The sequence below is a fragment of the Cherax quadricarinatus genome, chromosome 23 (genome assembly GCF_038502225.1).
Source record: "Cherax quadricarinatus isolate ZL_2023a chromosome 23, ASM3850222v1, whole genome shotgun sequence".
Taxonomy (NCBI): Eukaryota; Metazoa; Arthropoda; class Malacostraca; order Decapoda; family Parastacidae; genus Cherax; species Cherax quadricarinatus.
The window spans coordinates 14302794-14314687 of NC_091314.1; the positions used below are offsets into that span (position 1 = coordinate 14302794).

General features: G+C 37.7%; 1 protein-coding gene across 25 annotated transcripts in view; it reads left to right on the forward strand.

The window, feature by feature from the left end:
• LOC128685742 (broad-complex core protein isoforms 1/2/3/4/5) overlaps positions 1 to 11894 on the forward strand; it is a 505734-nt gene that overhangs the window by 108942 nt on the left and 384898 nt on the right. The window lies entirely within an intron of this gene.

Below are 11894 nucleotides of genomic sequence, written 5' to 3' on the forward strand. Positions count from 1 at the left end.
GGTTCAGAGGAGGGGAGAGAGAAATTGAAGAAGTTGCCTACTACAAAGATTAATGAAATCTGTGCAAAGTGGCTTGAAGTGCAAACCTTCATGGATGAAAATCACCCTCACACAGCTATTGCAAGCCATGTTGGCAACCTGTACACTGACAATGTTGTGAAACACTTTAGGGAAGTCATAAAGGAACGAGAGGTACAGGCCACTATGGACAGATATGTTGTGCGAAAGAAGTCCAGTGACTCTGAAGCTGGTCGTAGTGGCATTAAAAGAAGAAGGGAAGTAACCCCAGAAAAGGACTCGACACCTCAAGTCTTAATGGAAGGGGATTCCCCTTCTAAACACTAACACACTCTCTCCCCTCCTCCCATCCCATCAATCATCACCAGATCTTCAATAAAAGTAAGTGTCATGTAATTGTGCAAGCCTTTTTCAGGTTGTGTGTATTAAAATTAACATTTCATGTGGTAAATTTTTTTTTTCATACTTTTGGGTGTCTTGCACGGATTAATTTGATTTCCATTATTTCTTATGGGGAAAATTCATTCGCATACCGATCATTTCGCATAACAGTGAGCCCTCTTGCACGGATTAAAGTCGCTATGCGGGGGTCCACTGTATATATATGTACTATCATTACATGCATTTGCTTGAACATTGTAGATGTTGACCATCCTTAAAATTATTTCTTTAAGAAAATTTAGTTTAGGTCCTCAAGTTTTAAGATGCAGGAAGTAAGGAGGTTGAAATATGGAGAGGTGCGAGATTGGGGAAATAAAGCCAAGGAAAATTAATGGTAAAGAGTGTAATTTTAAAATGTTATTTTTAAGAGCATTGGTAATGTGTGAATGCTATCTGATGAAAGAATCATTGGATGGTAGAAAAACAATACATTGACAGTTACCTTCACAATACTGTTCATAATGATTCAGGAAGGATTAGGGAAAGTACTGGTTTGGTAATAAGAGTTGTGGATGAGTGGAACAAACTCCTGAGTACTGTCATAGAAGCTAAGATGTTGTGTAGTTTTAAAAATTGGTTGGATAAATTCAGGAGTGGGTGTGAGTTGGACCTAATTAGCTTGTGCTACTAGGTCAGATGTTGTTCTCCTTTAAGTGACGTGTCTGACCTCACTAGTTCAGTGAGGTCAGACGGTCAGTGAGCTTAAGGTCACTAGGTCAGTGAGCTTAAGCTGGTAGGAGAATTAGACCTGCCTTGCATAGGCCAGTAGGCCTGTTGCAGTGTTCCTTCTTTCTTATGTTCTCATAAATATATGTTTTTTTGTTTTGCAGTAAGGCACCAAATGTTTAGGGTCTAGGCTTTAAATTGTGTGGATGTCTAACATGTAAAAAGTTACCCTAAACATATTTGCACAATATTTCTGCATTGTTGAGAATATGTTACTGATCATCATAAGATGACATCTAGCAGGAATTGTGTGAACCTGTGACATTTCACTGCCACACTTTACCTATTGTTTTAGAAATTATAATCATCTTATCACTTAATCTTACTAAAACCTTGAACTTATTATGGACTTTTCATAATTTTTTACAGGTTTTATATTTCAGGTATAAAGTATTGGGTGATAAGTAAGATGTGTGCAACAGTTAGGTATCTTTATTCCCTTAAACAGTAGGCTTCTTCATTTGGGGCATAAAAATTAGCAGTAGAGATGTGAAGACGATGTAATCAGTCCATCGCCCTTGAAGACATAGTTTTGAGGTGGTCAGTCCCTTAGCCTGGAGAAGAGTTTTGCTTCATAGTCTTCAAGGGTGATGGACTGATTACAGTGTCTTCACAACTCTACTGCTTCTGCTAACTCTTCTGTACCCAACTAAAGAAGCCTACTGTGTAGGCAAAACGTATTGGAGTAAAGCTACCTAACTGTTACACCTGTGTCTTATTTATCACTCTGTCTGTATTGTATACCATTTTCATATTCATAAAGTATTGGTAAACCCAAAAGTAGTATAATTTTGTAAATAATGCAGTCATAACATTCTAGATGACTGACAAGGGTTCATCGTATGTATATCTTCAGAACATGAGCTTATAACACTTGCCCAAAACAACAGGCTGGAGGCACAAACCAGAATAAAAATGTGTTCCTTGCTCCACTTATGTCTTGAAACATTGTGGTTCTTTTTCTTTTGGGGGTTGGCTTTTTGAACAAGTGAATGGTTGAGGGTGTCTGATCTCGGCAGCATTGATGATGCTCTTGAGTTTATGATCTAAGCAGCTGTGTGGCTGCTCCACCACTACTTCTACAGCTGCTGCTGCTCAGGAGTGGCCACACCATGGTTGCTTCATAACTGTGTGGCCACACTGCTGTTGCTCCATAAGTGTGTGACCGCACCACCGATAGTCAGCAACTGTGGAGCCACACCAGTGCTGCTCATCAATAGTGTAGCCACACCAGTGCTGCTGAGCAACCCAGAGAAGAATGCAGAAAGTTGGCATTTGCAGAATCTTGGCCTTGTACAAATGCATATAAAAATTTTATACATGTAGATGTTAACTGCTATTTAACATGTTCTTCTGTGCATAAAACAAGCACACCAGCAGGAAAATATTGTTATATTGTTTAATAAATATATATATACATATATATAGATATATCTTTTTTGACCTTGCTGCTCTTATATTGAGAATGCAGTTTCAGCATTGTAATTTTTATGTGAATTATTTTAGGTTAATAAAATAACATTTGAATTGTGGTGCAGTAGTACATGTACCTTAACCCTTTCAGGGTCCAGAGGCCAAATTTCAAAGTGTGCACCAGGGTCCAAGAATTTTCAAAAAATAATTTTGTTGTTTTTCTTATGAAATGGTAGAGAATCTTTTTCTGAAGGCAATAAAACAAAAAGTATGAAATTTGATGGAAAATTGACGAAATTATGCTCTTGAGAATTTTGATTTGTCAGCGATATTTATACATTGGCGATTTTGCCGACTTTAACTCCCATTTTAGGCCAATTACAGTACTCCAGTCAACCAGATTCTTAGCTATTTCACTAGTATTACTTCTATTCTATCGATTGAGCACAAGAAATCGCCAAATCAACTGTTTCAACAACTAAATAAAGTGACTGGAAATTGGTAATTTGGCCAATTTAATGCAAAGTTCAAAATATTCCAGTTTCAAAATAGGGTCCAGAATAAACAATGCAGGCATTCCTGGCACTAAACTAACATTTCCTCTGTTCATTAGTTACGTTTTTAGGCTTTACAAATGGATTCCATTTTTATTTTTTATTCACATAATTAAATTTTATTCAAACCAAAAAAAATAGAAGATTTACTGTTATGCAATACTGTAATAATTGTATAAATAATATCACCACATTTGTGAATTATATTAGACCCATCAGCTGTCATGTATTAGACTTGAGGTCATTTGTTTACTCTTGAACATTGGCAAAAATTTAACACTTCTGCTACTTTGAGCTCAGTTTCAAGCCATTTTCAGTACTAAAACCATTCAAAATCATCTCTATTTCTGTAGTATATCTTCCACTCTATCAAATGAGACCAAGAAATTGCAAATGAAACTATAAAAAACATACGAAAAAACACTGCAAAGTCGCTGTTTTAATCGAAAATTAGTCTCATTTTTTTCTCTCATGCACTGTGTGCTGCAGGATTTGTTTTATGTGGTGCACACATACCACATAGATGTATTCTCTCATATCTAGGCCCAAATTTACTGCTCATAGCTTATCAGAGTGAGCTGAGCTCATGGCGTAGATCTACAGTTTGGACCCTGAACGTCAAGCCGTAGATCTACGGCATGGACCCTGAAAGGGTTAAGAATTATATGGGGATGGATGACTTAGCGACTGCTGTAAATGGGCCAAGTTGGACTAGAACATCATCATAAGCTTCTCTCTCCTATGTACGGGTTATTTGTGTACTGTGACACGTTTCACAGCCAAAACACCACCGCTTCACATTCTGTAGTTTAATTACTGTATTAAGAAATTATATGTTGTACTATATACATGTACAGTATTAACTTATATTACCTGGGTATTAATTATAGGCAGACTGATTCATACCAACAACTAAGATTTTCTCTGGAATTCAGCCTTAGAGGTGATTACTTTCCCCAAAGCTGTCAGCCTGTAGTATTTTCTTTACACTTAGTTGTACTTTAAATTCTATTCTACTTCTCAAATTCTATTAATTTTCAGTGTCTTCTGGCACCTCTTTCACACACTCCTAACCCTGCCTCGCATGTCTCGTATCCCTGCCTTGCATGTCTCCTAACCCTGCCTTGCATGTCTCCTAACCCTGTCTCACATGTCTCCTAACCCTGCCTCACATGTCTCCTAACCCTGCCTCACATGTCTCCTAACCCTGCCTGACATATCTCCTAACCCTGTCTCACATGTCTCGTAACCCTGCCTTGCATGTCTCCTAACCCTGTCTCGCATGTCTCGTAACCCTGCCTTGCATGTCTCCCAACCCTGCCTTGCATGTCTCCTAACCCTGTCTTGTATGTCTCCTAACCCTGCCTCACATGTCTCCTGACATACCTTCCAGAGTTTTTATTGCAAGAGCATGTACACCAGGGACCATATGAGGTAGTACGTCATTAGTGGTATCAACAAAACACACACCAAACTAAAACATCTTAAATGGTATATCTTGCTTCCTATTTGCAAACATTCAGGGCTTGAAATCAGATAAACATGGCAAAGTCAGTTATATTAAGTAAGTTTATTCAGGTATACACAAATACAGTTACATAAAATTATCATCTTTAGCAGCATATGTGTAGAGAACCTAGGATAACCCAAAAAAGTCAGACTGACTTATTTCCATTGGGGTCCTTTTACCTATTTTTTTTTTTTTAACAAGTCAGTCGTCTCCCACCGAGGCAGGGTGACCCCAAAGAGAAAGAAAATCCCCAAAAAGAAAAACTTTCACCATAATTCAGCACTTTCACCAAACTCACACATAATCACTGTTTTTGCAGTGGTGCCCAGAATAAAACAGCTTAGAAGTATATACGTATAAAAATACACAATATATCTCTCCAAACTGCCAATATCCCAAACCCCTCCTTTAGAGTGCAGGCATTGTACTTCCCACTTCCAGGACTCAAGTCCGGTTATATAAAATAACCGGTTTCCCTGAATCCCTTCACTAAATATTACCCTGCTCACACTCCAACAGATCGTCAGGTCCCAAATACCATTTGTCTCCATTCACTCTTATCTAACAAGCTCAGGCATGCTTGCTGGAAGTCCAAACCCCTCGCTCACAACACCTCCTTTACCCCCTCCCTCACCCCCTCCCTTCAACCTTTTCGAGGACGACCCCTGCCCTGCCTTCCTTCCCCTACAGATTTATACGCTCTCCATGTCATTCTACTTTGATCCATTCTCTCTAAATAACCAAACCACCTCAACAAACCCTCTTCAGCCCTCTGACTAATACTTTTATTAATTCCACACCTTCTCCTAATTTCCACACTCCGAATTTTCTGCATAATATTTACACCACACATTGCTCTTAGACAGGACATCTCCACTGCATCCAACTGCCTCCTTGCTGCAGCATTTACAACCCAAGCTTCACACTCATATAAGAGTGTTGGTACTACTATACTTTCATACATTCCCTTCTTTGCCTCCATAGATAAAAATTTTTGCCTCGACATATACCTCAATGCACCACTCACCTTTTTTCCTTCATCAATTCTATGATTAACCTCATCCTTCGTAAATCCATCCGCTGACACGTCGACTCTCAAGTATCTGAAAACATTCACTTCTTCCATACTCCTCCACCCCAATTTGATATACAATTTTTCTTTATCTAAATTATTTGATACTCTCATCACCTTACTCTTTTCTGTGTTCACTTTCAACTTTCTACCTTTACACACATTCCCAAATTCGTCCACTAACCTTTGCAATTTTTCTTTAGAATCTCCCATAAGCACAGTATCATCAGCAAAAAGTAACTGTGTCACTTCCCATTTTGTATTTAATTCCCCATAATTTAATCCCACCCCTCTCCCGAACACCTTAGCATTTACTTCTTTTATAACCCCATCTATAAATATATTAAACAACCATGGTGACATTACACATCCCTGTCTAAGACCTACTTTTACTGGGAAGTAGTCTCCCTCTCTTCTACACACCCTAACCTGAGCCTCACTATCCTCATAAAAATTCTTTACAGCATTTAGTAACTTACCACCTATTCCATATACTACTTGCAACATCTGCCACATTGCTCCCCTATCCACTCTATCATATGCCTTTTCTAAATCCATAAATGCAATAAAAACTTCCCTACCTTTATCTAAATACTGCTCACATATATGCTTCAATGTAAACACTTCATCTACACATTCCCTACCCACACTAAAACCTCCTTGCTCATCCACAATTCTACATTTTGTCTTACCTCTAATTCTTTCAATAATAACCCTACCGTACACTTTTCCTGATATACTCAGTAAACTTATTCCTCTATAATTTTTATAATATCTTTTGTCCCCCTTCCCTTTATATAAAGGGACATACACGCTCTCCGCCAATCCCTAGGTACCTTCCCCTCTTTCATACATTTATTAAACAAAAATACCAACCACTCCAACACTGTCCCTCCCTGCTTTTAACATTTCTGTCATGATTCCGTCAGTTTCAGCTGCTTTACCCCCCTTTCATTCTACGTAATGCCTCACGCACCTCCCCCACACTCACATCCTGCTCTTCTTCACTCCTAAAAGATGATGTACCTCCCTGGCCAGTGCATGAAATTACCGCCTCCCTTTCTTCGTCAACATTTAAAAGTTCCTCAAAATATTCTTGCCATCTACTCAAAACCTCCATCTCCCCATCTACTAACTCCCCTTCTCTGTTTTTAACTGAAATCCATTTGTTCCCTAGGCTTTTTAACTTGTTTAACTCCAAAAACTTTTCTTATTTTCATTAAAATTCCTTGACAGTACCTCTCCCACTCTATCATCCGCTCTCCTTTTGCACTCTCTCACCACTCTCTTCGCCTTTCTTTTACTCTCCATATACTCTAATCTTCTTATAACTTATGCTTTGTAAATACCTCTCATAAGCTACCTTTTTCTCTTTTATCACACCCTTTACTTCATCGTTCCACCAATCACTCCTCTTTCCTCCTACACCCATCCTCCTATAACCACAAACTTCTGCCCCACATTCTAACACTGCATTTTTAAAACTATTCCAACCCTCTTCAACCCCCACACTACTCATACCTGCACCAGTCCACCTTTCTGCCAATAGTTGCTTATATTTCATCCAAACTTCCTCCTCCCTTAGATTATACACTTTCACCTCCCTCTTACTTCTTGTTGCCATTTTCCTCTTGTCCCATCTACCTCCTACTCTAACTGTAGCTACAACTAGATAATGATCCGATATATCAGTTGCCCCTCTATAAACATGTACATCCTGGAGCCTACCCATCAACCTTTTATCCACCAATACATAATCTAACAAACTACTCTCATTACGTGCTACATCATACCTTGTATATTTATATATCCTCTTTTTCATAAAATATGTATTACTTATTACCAAATCTCTTTCTACACATAGCTCAATTAAAGGCTCCCCATTTTCATTTACCCCTGGCACCCCAAATTTACCTACTACTCCCTCCACAACATTTTTTCCCACTTTAGCATTAAAATCCCCAACCACAAGTACGTACTCTCACACTTGGTTCAAAACTCCCCACGCAGTTACTCAACATTTCCCAAAATCTCTCTCTCTTCTCTATACTTCTCTCTTCCCCAGGTGCATAAACGCTTACAGTAACCCACTTCTCACATCCAACCTTTATTTTACTCCACATAATCCTTGAATTTATACATTTATAATCCCTCTTTTCCTGCCATAGCTTATCCTTCAACATTATTGCTACTCCTTCTTTAGCTCTAACTCTGTTAGAAACCCCTGACCTAATCCCATTTATTCCTCTCCACTGAAACTCCCCCTCCCCCTCCCCCTTCAGCTTTGTTTCACTTAAAGCCAGGATATCCAGCTTCTTCTCATTCATAACATCCACAATCATCTCTTTCTTGTCATTCGCACAACATCCAACCACATTCAGACTTCCCACTTTGACAATTTTCTTCTTCTTATTCTTTTTAGTAATTTTTACAGGAAAAGGGGTTACTATCCCATTGTTCCTGGCATTTTAGTTGACTTTTACAACACGCGTGGCTTACGGAGGAAAGATTCTTATTCCACTTCCCCATGGATATAAAAGGAAAAGTACTTAGAACAAGAACTAAGATAAAATCAAAGAAAACTCAGATGAGTGTGTATAAGTAAACGTGTATATGTATGTTTAGTGTGACCTAAGTGTAAGTAGAAGTAGCAAGACGTACCTGTAATCTTGCATATTTATGAGACAGACGAAAGACACCAGCAATCCTACCATCACGTAAAACAATTACAGGCTTTCGTTTTACACTCGCTTGGCAAAACGGTAGTACCTCCCTGGGTGGTTGCTGTCTACCAACCTACTACTATATTTTTTACCTTATTATTATAATATAAAGGTTATAATATTTTCTTTTTATTCTATAATGAAGATAACATCTTATTATCATACTAAAAAGACTATCTGCTACACGAGGGTCATTAAGACTATCTACAATACGAGGGTCATTACTAGGAATAAGGTAAAATTTACATGTATGTTAGCTAAAAAATAGAAAATCATTCCCCTCCCTTTCTGTAGCTACATTCATCAGGCACCTTTTGGCACTCTTCTTGAACTGGTTCATGCTATGACTGGCTTTGACATGTGTGGGCAGTCTGTTCCATTCCTTTATTGCTGTACAATAAAAGGTGTTTGAAGCCTGGCCAATGACTGTGGGTACTACGAAGTTGTGCTCTCTCCCCCTAGTACTATGATTGCTTTGGTTCCCAACCTTGACAAAATTGACAGCAAGATATTCTGGACACTGTTTGTGATCAATTTTATAAACATGATTTAGCTTCAGTTGCTTTATTCTGTCTTCCACATTCAGCATATCCAACTGCTGTAATTCATTCTGGCCTACATGCTCTCTTGGTCCCAGCCCCAGGATGAATCTTACGATTTTGTTCTGGGTGATTTGCAGTCTGTCTTTCAGTTTTTTTTGTCAAGGCAGAGTACCATGAAGAGCAAGCATAATCCATATGGCATTGTATAAGGGCTAGACATAGGGTCCTGCAAGCCTCAGTAGGTAGACACTGTGCTTGTCTATACAGGAACTTCAGTCTGGCATTCGCTTTCTTTAGTACACTGTTCCCTATCAATTCTCCTGACATGCATGGGTCAAAGGGGATTCCCAGATATTTTACTGATGAAACCAAAGTGATGGGCTCCCCATTACACTGGACATTAAAATTATTTACCCTTCTCAGTTTATGTTTTGTGCCAAAGAGAATGGCTTCAATTTTCCCGAGGTGTAATGATAGTTTTTTGTCTACTAACCATTTGTTGCAGGACTCCAGTTCCAGTGTTAAAACATTAGCTATATCTTGTGGGTTTTTACCTGACACTAACAGAGCACTGTCATCTGCATACAGTAGGAGTTTGCACTTGACACTGATAATAAGGGACCCAGAATACTACCTTGGGGAACTCCACATGTTATCGGCAGGGGTTCTGATTCCGTTTTGTTGATTTTGACATTTGTCTCCTGTTGCTAAGGTAGGACTTAAACCAGTCTACAGAACCTATACCGATAGCTTGAAGTTTCTTACATAATATATTGTGGTTGTCATATAGTGTGGTTATCACAGAAGTGAGTACTGTGTTTGGAGCATTTACTGAAACACATACAAGGGATGCTTTGGACAGCAGGATAATTAAAAAAAAACTAATATGTATAAATGTGACAGTAGGTAACAGGGAGGAGTAGGACTGTATGTGAAAGATACTTTTTGTTGCTCAGAATTGCTGAATTCATTAAATGATACAGTACAAGTTCTAGGCACTAAGGTAGAAAAATAATCTGATAGTTATCCTTGTTTATAAACCACTGTAGGCAACAGCTGAGGAATTCACGGATCAAATATGGAAGATATATAAGTGTCCTGAGAGGCTGGAAAATTCCACACTAAATATCATCCTTGGAAATTTCAGTATCCTAAATGTTAAATGGAAGATAGTTCATCACAACATTGTCCAAGAAATAGTTTCTGAAAACACTCTGGCTCAACAGGTACATGCCAGGGAACTAATAAGGCTTCATGAGAAGTTTGCATTGAACCAACAAATAATTGATCCCACTAGAAATGAAAATTCACTGGATTTGATTTTCACAAACAGTGAGGAACTAATCAGACCTAACAATCACAAAAACAGTATACTCTGACTTTATCATTATAAAAGTACAAGCAAGTATAAACCCAGAGTTGGGGGAACTCCAGCATATAAACCCAGAGTTGGGGGAACTCCAGCATATAAACCCAGAGTTGGGGGAACTCCAGCATATAAACCCAGAGTTGGGGGAACTCCAGCATATAAACCCAGAGTTGGGGGAACTCCAGCAAAAACATATGAGAAGGGATGTTCATTGAGTTTAATTTCAACAACCATGAATTGACTGGGAAACAATCATGTGCACTATAAATCCTCACCAGTGTCTGGAAAAGCTGAACACAAAAGCATAAAAGGTGTTAAGAGTTATTTCTTTCTCTTTTAAAGCTTTGTTAATTCACTCATTTTGCTCACTACTGACACTCCTTGTATTGGCAGAAAATAACAAAAGCCTTACTCAAGCATTTAGTTGATCTAAAATAATATACATATACGTATACTGTCCTTCAGCTGTTTGCATGCTGTTACATAGTTCAGCATACTGCTCTCAGTTCACCCTCTGGAGTCTATAACTTAGACAAGGTGTCGTAAATTATAACAAATATTAGAGGAATAAAAATTATTAGGAAACACGAGAAATTGATTTATTTTTTTTATGAATGTAAATAGAAGCTTCCAGGATTTACCTTTTTTTTATAATTAGTAAGCATTTTTTTCCTATACAGTGAAGGCATATCCTGACATTTTATTCTTTTATTTGTAATGTCTACAATTTGTTAGTAATACATAAGATTCTCTTATTATTGTACTGTGTTTATATAATACATAGTAAAATATTAAGAGTAATAATTATTTACATAGAATTTCGATAGCATTGTAGTTTCAGTGAGGTAGAGTACTGTCTGAGAAGCAGATTTAATACATTAGAGCATTTTGAGTAGAATGCAAGCCAATGCTGAATTTTAAAAAGTTGCAGCATAGTATTAATAAAAATGATAATTTTTGTAATAAGATAGACTTTTGAGGATTGAAATTTTTTATATAGGTTTCATTCCCCTTTTCTCCATGCTTTTCTATCTGTTATATGAAGCTTTAGTCAGTTCTTCATTTGTTTTATAATAATTTCCTTCATAATAATGATTTTCTTTTATAAAATGTAATTTCTTTAGTACTTGGTGGTTTTGCTTGGTTGTTTAAGGTGCTGCTCTAAGTTTGGTGTATCCTCCTTTTCAGTAGTCCAACCTCATATGTTTCTGATTTCCTTTTTGACCACATCATAATTTACTGCATAAACTGTACCGTACAGTATATTTAGTAATATATGATCACTTTTCCCAGTTGGACATATTTTACATCAGTATTTCCTCCTGGTAATTATTAAATCCAGAATAGTTGAAATGTTTTTCCATTACTTGGTGAGTTGCTGCTTTTATGTATTGGTGCATACTTGTATGTGAACTGTACATAAATGAATGTGTGTACATAAATGGATGTAATAAGATAGCAGTAAACAGGTGATATCACAATATGCAGAACAACCGCTGTGGAAAAAAATATTGAACTTCCCAGCA